Source organism: Lagenorhynchus albirostris, chromosome 21, assembly GCF_949774975.1.
Source record: "Lagenorhynchus albirostris chromosome 21, mLagAlb1.1, whole genome shotgun sequence".
NCBI lineage: Eukaryota > Metazoa > Chordata > Mammalia > Artiodactyla > Delphinidae > Lagenorhynchus > Lagenorhynchus albirostris.
Genome location: NC_083115.1, coordinates 5,556,317 through 5,572,027, shown reverse-complemented (window position 1 = coordinate 5,572,027; position 15,711 = coordinate 5,556,317). Strand labels below are relative to the sequence as shown.

At 39.3% G+C, this 15,711-nt stretch overlaps 1 protein-coding gene across 3 annotated transcripts in view; it reads right to left on the bottom strand.

The window, feature by feature from the left end:
* The window catches only part of NSD3 (nuclear receptor binding SET domain protein 3), a 108,707-nt gene extending 93,740 nt beyond the window's left edge, over window positions 1-14,967 (bottom strand). For all 3 annotated transcript variants that reach the window (XM_060136330.1, XM_060136329.1, XM_060136328.1), the window contains exon 1: window positions 14,530-14,967. The gene's annotated coding sequence lies outside the window, so the exon portion shown is untranslated. The remainder of the gene's footprint in view (window positions 1-14,529) is intronic.
* Window positions 14,968-15,711: the final 744 nt, after the last annotated feature.

The following is a 15,711-nucleotide window of genomic DNA, read 5'->3' as shown; positions in this document are numbered from 1 at the left end:
AGAGGAAGGGGACCGTAAGCCAGGGAACACAGGCACCTACAGAAGGTGGAAAAGGCAGGGAACAGATTCTCCTCGAGAACCTCCAGAAGGAATGCAGCCCTGCTCATACCTAGATCTTAGCCCAGAGAGCCCCATGTTGGCCTTATAACATCCAGAACTATAAGATAATAAATTTGTATTGTTTAAAATTTTGCTGTGTTTAAGCCACTAAGTTTGACATCATTTGTTAGAGAGGCAAAAGGAAACTAATATAGAGTCTTCTCTGACAGCATTTCTAAACACTCCCTTGTCTTCATTAGTTCTAGTAACATCCCTATAGAACCTAGGACAGGAAGGAGGAGAATTCCCTTAGTTTCCTTAACCTAAGATGTGGGGAACGTGAAACAGAAAGAGCACTTTTTTTTTTTTTTTTTTTTGCTGTACACGGGCCTCTCACTGTTGTGGCCTCTCCCGTTGCGGAGCACAGGCTCCGGACGCGCAGGCTCAGCGGCCATGGCTCACGGGCCCAGCCGCTCCGCGGCATGTGGGATCTTCCCGGACCGGGGCGCAAACCCGTGTCCTCTGCATCAGCAGGCGGACTCTCAACCACTGTGTCACCAGGGAAGCCCCAGAAAGAGCACTTTTAAAGGTCTTACCCATGACAACATGAATAGTCCTATCTATGGCTACAAATATGCTAATGTGGCCTACAACCTGTCCCTGGACAGCCAGGAAAGCCATCAGCCTGCAATTGCTCAGAGGACGCTGCTGTCACCTTTTACGCTGCAGAAGAGAAGTACGTGATTTCTTCCCGTTTTGTTGGCAGTCACTCCTGCTTTCTATGCTCTGGAGTTAACTTTCATTCTAGTTGGAGATGCGATACAAACAGCGATGTGGCAGCAAAGCCAACACCACGCATGACACAATAACGTTATGGGTCCTTTTATTACTAAAATACTTACTGTATCTTTCCATTCCTGACAACTAAAATCTCTGGGCCACACTGGATTCTGTGGCTGATTTTCACAAAAATATGTGGTGGGTGTGGAGAAAACTCGCAGTAGTAAAGACAGCACTATGGTTAAGAACCATTTTTTAAAGTCTGTTAATTTAAACATATAATAGCCACAGTTAATAAAGAAAAGCCCCTTGCAGCCATCCCAAAGAACTCTACTGAGTCAACATTTTTTATAATGAATAACCTCTAACTGGAAGTTTATTTTGTAAAGGTGAATAATGTATAAGTTCCCTAAATAAAAAGACTGATTCATATCTCAAAACATTAACTATTTACGACTATGTATAGGAATAGATGAGTAAAAATAAAACCCTTTCCACACTTATCATGTTGGCATTTAAATATCAGAAATTAAATGACCTAATTTACTGCATGAGAACATTTGATCTCTGACTACTCACAGATAACTCAAACCACTATCAGTTAAATACCGCTTATATCAGGTAAAGTGCCTATGTCTGCTACACAGTGATGTCCATTCATAGATGACAAGTCAAAACAACACACTGGAAAACTAGGATTTGGCAGTTCTCTCTGTTCTGACCAATGGCATACAAATAAATGACTTCGAGTAAATCCCTTAATCTCTAAAAGGTTACGAAATGAGGCTGAATACTCAAAAACCGATGATGGCAATATTTTCTCACTTGTTTTTCCATTTTGTCAACTCTCTGATTTTTTAAATATATTTATTTATTTATTTTTGGCTGCGTTGGCTCTCTGTTGCTGCGCGTGGGCTTTCTCTAGTTGTGGCGAGCGAGAGCTACTCTTCATTGCGGTGCGCGGGCTTCTCATTGCGGCGGCTTCTCTTGTTGCAGAACACGGGCTCTAGTCATGTGGGCTTCGGTAGTTGTGGCACGTGGGCTCAGTAGTTGTGGCTCGTTGGCTCTAGAGCACAGGGTCAGTAGTTGTGGCGCACGGGCTTAGTTGCTCCACGGCATGTGGGATCGTCCCGGACCAGGGTTCGAACCCGTGTCCCCTGCATTGGCAGGTGGATTCTTAACCACTGCGCCACCAGGGAGGCCCCACCTCTATGATGTTTTATGTGGAGAGGATTTATTTAGTACATATGTGCATGCCTGGACAAAAGTTTGTCTATTTTTAAAGTAAGAGTTCCCACAGAAATGTTTCTATACAGACTCATTCTAAACTAATCGCCGTAAATTACCCATATCAACACTACCAAGATAATCAAAAGCCGGGCCTCACCTTGCCTATTCCCAGACTCTAAGTGGTTTGTTATTCCAGATATATATCTAATTCCTCACAAAGTCCTTTTTTTGTTTTGTTTGTGACACGGTTCATTACTGAACACCAACTATGTACCAGGCCCTATTCTAGATCCTGGGAAATCAAAGGAAATATGATTCTGATCTCATAGAGCTTAAATAAACATGAAAATTTCAGAAAACGATAAGCTACTATAAAACAGGGTAATAGGACACAGTGACTGGGGGTCTGGATTGTTATAAAAAGGAATAATGGAATCCAAACCAGGAACTAATCATATAGAAAGATTAGAGGAAGCCACGTGAAGAGGTGATCATCAGACATATCTTTTATTTCCTTTCAAGTTCTCTTTGTTTCAGAGGCTTCTGAGGTTATAGTAAAAATATTTAAATAATAGTCAAGTATTCCAAGTAATATAAAAAGTTTAAGATTTCCACATTATTTAACCATAACTACTCTAAAGTACTACTGAAATGAAATCATTTTGTTGGTCAGCAGTACATAGTCTGTTAATAACTGCGTTGATTAAAAGAGTTTTTAAAAATACTTTTATATTTTAAAAAAAGGGCTTCCCTGGTGGCGCAGTGGTTGAGAGTCCGCCTGCCGATGCAGGGGACGTGGGTTCGTGCCCCGGTCCAGGAAGATCCCACATGCCGCGGAGCGGCTGGGCCCATGAGCCATGGCCGCTGAGTCTGAGCATCCGGAGCCTGTGCTCCGCAATGGGAGAGGCCACAAAAGTGAGAGGCCTGCGTACCGGGCCTCTCTTAAGTATTTTAAAAATATTTAAAATTTGTATATTTTAAAACAATAATCAAATAACTATTACTAAGTTGTTTCCTGTGAATGGATTTATTCATTATCTAAGAGAGTAAGCATTTGGAAAAATGAGATTTTAAAGTCCCAACCCCACAAAAACACAACAAAAGTAATCACAAGAGCAAAGAATGTGAAAATGTCCACTTCTACTTAATTCTTTCCCTTCACTAATAATATCTAAATCTGTGCTAATCACACGTGGCTACTGAATTGTAAACAAATTAAAATTAAATTAAAAATTCAGTTCTCAAGTACACTAGCCACATTTCAAGTGTTCAAAATCCACACATGGTGGGTGGCTACTATACAGGACAGCACAGACACAGGGTATTTCCATCACTGCAGAAAATTCTCTTGGTCAGTGCTGATGTAAATCATTTCTCAAATTTGACCCAAACAAAAACATCCTAAGAAAGCTTATAAAAATAAGGTTAATTATAAACTTTTTAAAGAAATTGGTGAATAGTACCATATAACTAGACAGAAATCACATATGAGGAAATTTAGCAGACACGTATGCAAGAATAAAATAAGAGTAAGATAAATCGGGGACAAGGAAAAATGCGCTCTGACATTGGTCTTGCAGTCATGAGTCTTGAGTTTTAGCTGTGAGTCTACCTCTCTGAAGAGATAGACATATTTGGGCTTCTGTTTATAGCCCATAATAGAGGTTAAATCAGGTGATCCGATCACCTGAAATGACCCCAAACAATGGGAAAGTGAGCTGTGATTCCTCCTAGTCACCAGTACATAAATGTAGGGGTTGGATTTGCATTCTGACAAGAACATATGCGATTTTAAAAATTAACTTTAATGTCTTACCTACCCTCTGAACATTATTCAAAGATGTTCGTTATTTGCAATAGCAAACAATTATATGAAATTCACAATCAACACCTATTTGCCTAAATAAGATTTTAGGGGGTAAAGCATGACCATCATATTTCTTTCTACAAAATTCTCTAAGTAATCAAGGTGTATTAGAGAAGTAGCACCTTTTCTTATCATTTTTAATTTTCCTTAGTTTATACCACTAGTAATAGAGTAATACTATTGTTAAAACATAACGGTACTACTCCATAATATGTTTAACTCTAGTATCATCACCCCAAATATATTCTGAAATTTTCACTTAATAATTTTCCACTAAAATTGTGTTAAGAGAAAGATGATGGTCAAGGACATGAAAATATCCTGTATAAGGGAGTGACCTATGTGACATGAAACACAATTAAACACCAAAAAAACCCCTGTCACTAAATACAGTCACACAATTTTCACTTGACTATGATTCTATTAAGTTACACAACATTTTAGGTTGCTTTGTAGTTCTTTCTTTTTCCTGACTAAACCACATTACTTATTGAACTGCCTTGTACCAATACAAAACTTACTAATAAAACATGCAATTTCCCTTATCTATTTGGTTTAACCTCAAAGTCTTCACTTTGTTCTTGACCACACCCGGCAACAACAGACATGGTATTGTGACTGGAAGAAAATTCACATTAAATTATTTTCCAATCCCTTACATCAAGGGACTGGCTCACAGTGAAATTTATGACAAACTAAGTAACTTATATCAGTCATCTTGTTCCATTCACTATGAAATCTAGTAAACTAACAAGTTCATCCACATATTTTCCTTCCTCTTTCCCTAACAAATTTTTAAATTACAGAAAACAGGTTTGAGATTGTTCAAATTTTACTTTCTTTTACCATATCAAGGCAAGGTATCACAGAAATTATAATGTAGTTTTTAAAGTACTAAGCAATTAATTTATCATAATATCTAAAATGATAACTTACTAAGTTTATTTTTCCTATAAAGACCAGGGGTTTTTCTTCTCTTTTTTTTTTTTTTGGTTCATCAGGTTTATCACTTTAGTATTTTAGGTTCAGTTATATTCAACATTTCATTTTTAAAATAAACAATAAAAGAACATAAGAAACTTCATACTATATTCAAATTTTACATTATCACCTATTTGCTTAATCAGAACATGAAGCGTTGGTGAAGCTATAGCCATCATGCTTTTGTAATAACAACAGTGGAAGTAAATTTGGACTGGAAAGTTAACTTCATGTTCCTACTTGTAACAGCATGAATTCTCTTTACCAACTGAGAAACACCCATATAACCCATGCAAAGATTCTGCTCAAGCACTAACTAACATTCAACTTTTAACTTCTATAAAAGTGAGTTTAGGCCAACTGATTCACATCTTCATCGATGAAACATTCGACTAAAGACTAACTCATTTTGCATATGCTATTATTCTTATATTTTTTAAAAAGTCATTTATTATCAGCTACATGCCTGGTCCAGTTCTAGGCACACTCTAGCACTTCTAGTTTAGATCCCTATAATTGCAAAAAGTAGTCATTTTCATCTCCAATTCAGAGGTAAGAATACTGAGCCCCAGTGGTAGAGGTACGGTGGGAATAAGAACTCGGGTCTCCCTGACACTTGCCCTACACTCCACTGCCCATCGAGTTAAAAAAAAAAAGTTTTGTTAAATGGCTTAAAGCAAACAGAACAACTTTCAGGGTGAAGGTCAGTTAGAGCAAAGCAAACCTCTCAATAAAAAGAAAGCCAGACATTTTATACAATAAGTTTGCTATAGTTAACTACATAGGTATAGCATACTTTCCATAGACATTTCCTAATATAAGGTGTTTCTGAATAAAATTTGAATGAAAAGAAAGGTATTTTATTTTATTTTTTTGCGGTACGCAGGCATCTCACTGTTGTGGCCTCTCCCATTGCAGAGCACAGGCTCTGGACGCGCAGGCCCAGCGGCCATGGCTCACGGGCCCAGCCACTCCGCGGCATGCGGGATCCTCGCGGACCGCGGCACAAACCCGCGTCCCCTGCATCGGCAGGCGGACTCCCAACCACTGCGCCACCAGGGAAGCCCAAAAGAAAGGTATTTTAAACCACATACAACGCTTTCTCAATAAAGGCATCGTGACTGAACGGAAAGATAATTTTATAATTCAAAAAATCTACCACATCCTTTGTTTTATAAGCTTAAACTTTATGTCATGTTTTCTTAACACAAGAATATGAGCATCTTGTTTTCATAGATGACTTTTAAAATCTCCATAAATTGATATAAAGTATATATCATCAATTACAACTCAATAAGGCTGGAAATAAAATTTTTCAAAATAAGTGATAGGAATTATAAAGAAAAAATGTATCACACAAACTGCTGCATTATTGTACACCTGTACTACACTTTAAAAACCACAAATAAATGCAGTTTTTAAAAACAAAGCCTTTCTGATATGGCTAGGAGTTTAAATTGGTTCAAACCTTGCTGGAAATGTTCTAAAATCGACTGTGGTGATGGTGCACAATTCTATGAATATACTAAAAAACACTGCATTGTACATTTTAAATGGGTAACTTGTACGGTATGTGAATTATTTCTCAACAAAACTGTTATTAAAAAAAAAACCTTTCTGGAGAAAATATTGGAAATATGTGTCAAAAACTTTTGTAATGTTCAGACCTGTTAAGTAATTCTACTTTTAGGAATTTATTGTAATCAAATCATTACAGTCATACAACTTTTTAAATATGTAAGAATGTTCATCAAATTTTATCTAAAAATTGCAAACTGCCTAAAACGCCATCAACAGAATAATGGTAAATAGATATGGCACAACCATACAATGAAATTATATATCAGTTTAAAAAATCACATTCTCAAAAAAATTTATTTCACAATAAAGCAGGTTATAAAATAATATTATATACTATTCCAATTTGTAAAAAAAAAAATACAGGTATGCATAAGAAAAACACTGGAAAGATACAGAACAAAATGTTAACTGTAGTTGTTTCCAGTTGGTAGGATTTCAGGTGATTTTAACCTTCTTTATATCTCACTGGTGTTCAATTTCTCTACAGTAAACAACCCTTTCATAACTTAAACATAATAAATGTTATTTTAAAACTACCAGCCACTTTGGAAAGTACAAATTTTCCATTAAAAATTAAAAACTAATAGTGCTGGGGGTAGTGGTGGTGGTGGGATGAATTGGGAGATTGGGAATGACATGTATACACTAATATGTATGAAATAGATAACTAATAAGAACCTGCTGTATAAAAATAAATTAAATTAAAAAAAAAGATTCTATAAGAAAAAACCTAATAGGGCTATCAGCATTTCTTAGGGGTACTGTGTGTGTGGACCTATATGCATATGGACGTAATACCTTAATTAAGACCTTAACCTCAACACCCTAATTCTATGACACAATAAAATAAATTCTAATGATCAAGGCTAAATTGTACAGGTGATAACAACACAGAAAGCATGAGATGACCAAAAGTATATCAACCCTTCTTCATATACAAAGCCAAATTACCCACTTTAGGTTTAAAAAACTATTACATTAAATTATGTGTGTTTCCACATCTAGGAAAACTCAACATATACAGTCATTTCAAGATTTAAAATAATTATTTCTCATCCTTGCAGGAGAAAAAAATAGCAAGGGATGTATTTAACCTTCACCCAGAATAAAAAAGAACAACATTCTATTGGAATTTTAGGTGAAGCATAGCATGAAGTTTCTCACCACAATCAAATATGAAATACCATATTGCAATGTATTTGGATCCGGCAGAGATCAAGAAAAACACAGACAGCTTAAAGTAACAAAATTATAATAGCCAAATAAAGGCTTTAATTTATGTATGCAGATGTGTTATTAAAATGTCCTTCTTAAAGTCCACATTGCAGAGTTTTATGCAAATAGTCTGTATTCATCAGGTAGTCAGAGGGGAAAAATAATTTAACTTTGGGACTTCCCTGGTGGCGTGGTGGTTAAGAATCCACCTGCCAATGCAGGGGACACGGGTTCTAGCCCTGGTCCGGGAAGATCCCACATGCCACAGAGCAACTAAGCCCATGCGTCACAACTACTTAGCCTGCGCTCTAGAGCCTGCGAGCCACAACTACTGAGGCTGTACACCACAACTACTGAAGCCCACGCGCCTAGAGCCCGTGCTCCGCAACAAGAGAAGCCACCGCAACAAGAAGCCCGTGCACCACAACGAAGAGTAGCCCCCGCTCTCCACGACAAGAGAAAGCCCGCGCGCAGCAATGAAGACCCAACAGAGCCAAAAATGAACAAATAAATAAATAATACAATTTTTAAAAATTCTCAAAAAAATTCAACTGTTTTCTGCTATCAAAATCCTCCAAAGTCAACATTTAACCTTTCCATACATATAAGAAAATATGTCTAGAAAGTCAGGGAAGCACATTAAAGTAGGTTTCTCCAGTTAAAAAAGAAATCTGGTTCACCTAGCCAAGATGCAGACAAGGTAAGAATCAAGAAGCACCAAGGATGGAAGAGTCAACATAGATTGCCACTGTTCAGGTTAATACTTCTTCTAATGGTTACATTAATGTGAAAGCAAGAGAGTCAAACTAGTTTTTGTAAATAAGATACTTAAGTTAGGTATCAGGCACAGATACAGGCAAATCTGACATTTCCTAAGCAAAAGCCATTGTTAGAGTCTGCACATAAATCTAAAACCAGTAGTCACTGAATCCTACCAAAAACTGCATCAGAGATGAACTCTGAAGAAACAGCTTTATGCAACATGGCATGATTCTTGTAGGATTCAGCATTACTTTTTGTTTCACATTCATTAGTAAAGCACCAAGATTTCAAATGACTAAATGACTACACTAAATGTTAGGAAACTTTTTTTTAATTGCCTAGATAACCCTTTTGATAACAACAAATAAAAACTGGCGATTCAGTTTTTACCTGTGCTGACTCCTCATGGTTATTAATTTTTCAGCTTTCTTTTCAGCACAGTGTTATCCCTCAAGTCCAACTACCACCAAGACAATACCACTTAAACCAATGAGACTGTCTCTGCAGCTTTTCTTACAGGGCATATTACCTGGGTGGTGACTACATGTTTGTTTTCTAATTATTTGTTTATACCGTACATTTAGGTTTTACGCTTTTATCTTTATATGTCATGTTTTACAAAAGTCTTTAAAATGCACTTTTAAAAGTCTTTGCTTGTTTGTTTGTTTTTTATGTACAGCTTTCTTAAGACTCCACAGCTAAGAGATGTGAGTAACACAAGACTCACTAGACACAATACCATCTTGGCTACAGCCAAAATGCCAGTAGGCAAGCCTCCACATGAGACTTCCTAATCTTTTGAATCTCAAATAAATTTGATAAACTAAATTTTATTTTACCCACAAAATCCCAGGAAGCCACACATTTCTTAAATTTAAAATACCTACTTATTTAAATTGAGTTAAATAATTATTGTGCTTTCCAACTTCACACACACACACACACACACACACACACACACAAGTTATTGTGCTGGAATTCTATCAAACATCTCAGAAGATATCACGTAAAACAAAGTATTATTAGATAATAATATTCATATATGTATATGGTTAAAATGGAAACTATATGAATATAAATTTGTAAAATTTTCCTATTCACTCTCTCAATATAGTTCTAAATCTAGATGAAAGAGGGAACATAGTAGAAAAAAGAATTCTCATTGTAGATCAGTCAATGATAACACAGATTCACATTTAAAATTTAAGAATAAGCCAAGAATCACTTATCAAAGAGCTTTTCAAATGCAAAATTTTGTCAATAAGCAGATGTACTTTAGAAGTAACAAAACACATCTATCTAGTAAAAACTGAACATTCTCTAAATCACAAAATTTTAAATATGCCTTTTTCCTTCTTTTCATGCCACCCTGTACTAGCACAACATAATACATAAGTGTTTAAAAGTACTTATTAAGTACTTAGTAAGGTCAACAATAAAAACAAAATGAAAAACCTCTGAGTATTTAAAAAATGTGTTAGGTAGTCGTAGTATAATCAGTTTCTTAAATTTATCTTTATTTATATTTATTAAAAGATTAGCCTGCAGAAATAAAGCTCACCATTCATTTAAAAACTCAAATGCGGGCTTCCCTGGTGGCGCAGTGGTTGAGAGTCTGGCTGCCGATGCAAGGGACACGGGTTCGTGCCCCGGTCCAGGAAGATCCCACATGCCGCGGAGCGGCTAGGCCTGTGAGCTATGGCCGCTGAGCCTGTGCGTCCGGAGCCTGTGCTCCGCAACGGGAGAGGCCACAAACAGTGAGAGGCCCGCGTACCGCAAAAAAAAAACAAAAAACAAAAACTCAAATGCTGGACATGTTATTTATTAACACATGAATAAATCATCTTAGTTGCTCTTTCAAAAAATAATAGACTCCTATTTATTTTTTTAGTAAAACTAAAAACAGCAATGCACCAAAATAGATTTTATGGATAGATACCAAATTCTAAACCTTTTTAAAGCTTTAATGATTTTAATTTTTTAAGTGTCTAAAACAGACTTTTTGTTTTAAAGGAATTCAATGAATAAGTATCCACGGTTACGAATTTTCTTCTTGATAGTAAAAAATAATTAAAAATAATCAGTGATGCCTAAGATTTTTTTAAAACTTGTTTTCAATTAGGTATTCTTTCCAAGTTCTTTTCCAGGACCATGATAGACCTCTTATTTTTTTATTTCATTGATAGTTTTGTTAAAACAGGAAAAATTCTGCCAAAACCACTTCATTACCCAAAATACAAACTTCAAGATACCTGGACAAGAGTCATTTATGCATGTAAAATTATTTTGTATAAACGCTATATGTACAACATGGTGAACAAAGTATAGAAAAAGAGAAGCAAGAGCCTTTACCTCACTGCAACTTAATCCCCTTGTGCTCATTATACTAACCATGCCTAACCTTGAGTATTCCCCCTCACCTTGAGCTTTCACAGAATGCACAAATACTTCCACAATAATAAAGTAATGTGATGTGGTATAAAGAGTCAAGTGACAGGTTTTTCACCAAAGCCTTGGACTTAACTTCTCTGGTCTTAGTGATTTCTCTTGTAAAATAAAGTAGTTGGACTATATCTCTTCTATTTAAATAGGCTGTTAGGGACTTAATTCAGGCCCTGCTACATTACTTGTAATAGCAAAAACTTGTCAACAACTTAACGTTAATATTAATCAATATTTCAAACAATGGAATACTATATGACCCTTAAAAAAAAGAAAGCTGTAGGTCCATATGTGCTTGTTTGAAATGATGTCCCAGGTAGCCTACTAAAACAAAAAAGCAAAATGCAAACTGTGTGATAGAATTTGTATGTATTTTAAGACAGATGTACGTACATACGTACAGAAATTTTCTAGGACACCCAAGAAACTTCAAAATGGTTGTCAGTGGAGAACAGAGTGTTAACTTCTTTTTAAACCTCTTATAGTCTTTTATAATATTTCAAAAAAAATTAAATAATGAACGTGTATTATTTTTATGAATCTTTACAAGAAAATAAAAGTAAAGGTCTGCTGATCAGGTTTTATAATTAGAAAAGACCTGGGTTCGTATACTGGCTTTGCTGTTTACCATCTGTGTGTTATTAAGGTGTTTAACCTCAATCTCTCCATCTGTAAAAAAGGAATTAACAGTACTAACCCTCCCACAACTGTTGAGAGGATGAAAGGAAATCATCCATATAAGACATTTAGCGCAGCACACTGTTAGAGGACAACAGCTATTAGTAGCCATTACTAGGCTTATTATAAATATTATTATAAATTCCAGAAATGGAGTGTCTTTTAGAATCAGACAACTGACTAAAGACTTTGACAATTCATTCAAGGATGACCAATCTCAAAGGCAACCAATTTCCTTTACCCCAAACTCATTCAATCTGATCAGTATAAAAAAGGGCATATCTATTAACTTAAAGTTAAAAAAAAAAAAAGCTATCACAGGTAGCAGGTGAGCTGATGAGGGACATGGTAATCAGAGCACAGTCTGGGTTTTAATTAAGTATCAACTAACTAGAGTAGCCTTCTTCATTACATGTGGATACCCAGCCAGGAGCCAGAATACTCATGACAACTGGGCAGGCGACATTTATCTTTACAAAATGCTGAATATCTAGGAATAAACTTTTTTTTTTAAAGTAACTCAAGCTTTCAAGAGTCTTTTCTTATTTTAATATACAACAATTTCTCATTTTCCTAAAAATTTATGGCACTGACGGTTCATTCACAAATTAATTACAAATAACATGTCAATCAAGCGAGAGATATAAAAATGAAATCTCCATAAAAATAAATCCCAAAAAAGCATACTGAATGGATTTTTTGAGTGGAACTTTTTCTCATAAGATTTTTAAAAATTCAGGCTGAATATTATCAAATCAAAATAAGTTGTATATCTGACCTCTATACTAAAAGTGCTCTCCCAAAGTAACACTCTAACAATATTCAATTTAATTTTGCCAGCAGACCAAGAACACATCCTAAAATTCTATGTAACAACTTGAAAGGATGAGGAATTAGGATAGATTAAATCAGTATGTAGCACAACTGGTTTGAGTCCATCATATTACAATTTTAACAGGCCTTCCTGGTATTAGAGAACAGTTTCAATACCAATATGACGGATTAAAGTTTGGATTCTCCCAATTACAATAATAAAACAAAAACAAAAGGTCACACACATTTAATCCTTTTCAATATGAAAATAAAATAGGCTCCACTTAGTTCAGCTACTGTAAGTTTGTTAGTATTTAAAGCTTTAGAATAGTAACTATTTCAAATCACATAAGTAGGTACACTTGAATACATTTGAGAGTTACTGTAGCTTTCCTGAGAGTGACCTGAAGTTCCCACCAAAAAATCCTGGCACCTGAATGACGCTCTGAGCTCTGCATGCCTGCTTCATAGATCACTGCACTGTGCTGAACTGACATTTGGAGATTGTACCGGGCAATTGTATGAAAGCAAAGAGAAAGGATGGAAGAGAGTTTATTTTAAAAAAGAAAACACTTCTTAACACACCCATCACCTATAAGCAAGAGCCATCAGAAACACCATTTTAAAATACACACATTTCTAATTTTCCAACACGCAAACTACAGCAAGCAGATAATGTACCACAGCAGACCTTCCTACCCCTCCTCTCCCCTCACACAGTGCTTTGCCGAGAGCACAAGCCCAAGTAAAATAACCGAGGCAATATCCTTGTTTACTTAAAGAATTGCAGAAAACATGTTGACTGCTTCTGAGGCTTCTGAAACAAATGAATTTTCAACATTTAAAAGCCTTTTCATGATCATGTTTGAAATAAGAGTAGTAAGGATTCCTTCAGCTAGTAAAAAATATAGTTTTAACTTTATTAAAGGGGTTAAATTTTACACCGCAGTTCATTAGCATGCCTTGTTCGCAACCAGAAAGAAAAGGGGAAGGGGGGGGCAGCAAAACACACAAGATGGAAAACATTACTACCTCCTTTGGTGGTTATGAATAATTTTAAATAACCCCAAGATGTATGGGAAGAGTTCATGAATAGAAAGAAAGGGGGTTAACAATCTGAAGTGGCCCCTTCCAGATTCATACTGATGTCGGAGAGAAGAAGGAATTTATTTACACTGCAGTGCCTGGCAGCAAACATGGCTGCCCCTGCCCCCTTTAAATCTGAATAGTCTTCACTCCTCACCAAAACCATCAAATTATGGCCATGTCTCTCTCTGTCTTGCTACCATTACACGAACACACCTCCTCCTCCCTCAAAGCACCTCAAAGCTGTAAAACCCACACCTCCCCATTTCACAACACCATAACCACTAGCTTCTCCATTATCTAGCCTTGAAAGAAAAGGCACAGAATACACACAAATATAGGAACAAAAGGCTTTCCCTTCCTAACACTTTAACAACCCCCTTCCCCTTCTTTTCCTCCCACTCTGTGACGCTTGGTCCATAGTTCTCATCCTTCTCAACATTCAGTAAATTTCCTTCCCGAGCCCGATCCTGGGTCTCCCAGTTCCTGAGTCTATTTCCTATCTTCCTATTGCATCCTGTCTCAAGCATTTCTCATCCCTTTTTCCTAATCCACCTTTTCCTCCACTTCCATTCCCCTCGTGTCTCCCTTGAGGCCCCATCTCTCCACCTAATTCTTTCTCCTTCCCCCAGACTCTCCTAGTTCCCATACTCCACCCCCAAACCTGCCTACTTCTCTGTCCGCCCAGGTCTCTAATCTCCAAACCTAACTCTTCTCCTCTCCCCCTGCCCCTCCCCCGTTCCATCTTTATCCCCGCCCCCATCCCACCTCTACTCCCAATTCCCAGCTTAGCGCCACTCCATCCCTTATCCCAATCCTACCTCTCCTGCCCCACCTCCCAATCCCCTCCACATCCCCCGCCTTGCTTCATCCTTCTAGACTCCCCTCGAACCCTTTCAGGCCACCCGCTAGTCCTCCCATCCCTGCTAAGGTCTCTCTCCCTACCCGGGTCCCATCCCTAGGTCGCCCCCTCCTCGCCGTCCCCACCTCAGCGCTTCCTTCCAGAGCGCGCGCACACACACACACACACACACACACACACGCATTCACTTTACCTTCACTTTGTTCCATTCTAACCCCCCGGCCGTGTCAGTACGATCACAGGAGACACACGGAGGCCCGGAGTAGGGCTGGGGTGCAGGCAGCCGCCGGGGCCGCGGGAGGAGGAGGCGGAACCAAGCTAGGCCGCATGAAATCCCCGGGCTAGATTTCCCCCGCGCCGGACGCCTCTGCCATGGCGGCCGGCACCGAGGAGGGCCACGGCCAGGCCGGGCCGGGCGCGCAGCAAGAGGAGGAAGACTGCGGGCGGTGGGGTGGGCAGCGGAGCCGGAGGGATGGGGGTCGCCGCGCAGCTGCTGCTGCCAGAGACCAGCCCGTGGCTGGCGGCCGGGCTGGGGCAGCAGGGTCGTCGTCGGGGCTCGACTCGGCCTCGCACGCCTCTCCGCGGCGACCAGTGGACAGTCCCCCTCCGCCTCCACCTCCGTCTTGGTCGCCGCCGCCGCCCGCTCCCGCCGACACAGGCACCGCCGCCGCCGCCGCCGCCGCCGCGCACAAAGCCCCCCCCACCCCGACTCTCGGGGCGCCGCCGCCGCCAAATCCTCAGCCGCTCATTGGCCGCTGGCCGCGGCGCCTGCCGGGAAATGCAGTCCGCGGCTCGGGGCGCAGTGGGCTAAAGGAGGAAGAAGCCAGTCGGCGGGCGGAAAGGAGGGGCTGGGGGAGAGCCTGAAACGTCAGCGGCCCGGCGGGGTCTCGACTGGGAGTGAGACCGCAGGCGATAAAGGCAGAGAGACAGAAAGGCACGACGCGGAGGAAAGTGAAAAACAAAACAAAACTAGAAGGCAGGATAGAGGTTGGGCCTGGGAGGCGAAAGTGTGCTTGTGCGTGTTCTTTGATGCTTCTAACAGCACATGTCAATCACCTGGTGGGGCTGCTTGGGGTGACACTGCGATGCCCTCCCTAGACCTTAGAAATCCCCTACAAACGGGCGCCCGGTTAAGATGAGCGGGAAAGGGGACAGCGATTTCTGTGCCACCCTGGTTGTCTCCCGCCCGACAGCTGTCACAGAGGAGCTCCCTGTCCCACCGGGCTCTGCGTGTGGCAGCGATTTCCGACCGGAGCCTTGGGGGACAGTCTCGGATGGCAGGCTCCTCGGACGCCTCCCTGGCAGGCCCCGGGCCCCACACGCCTGCTTCCTTTTCGCCCCGCGGGCCCGAGGGCTTGTGGGTAACAGGGGGAAG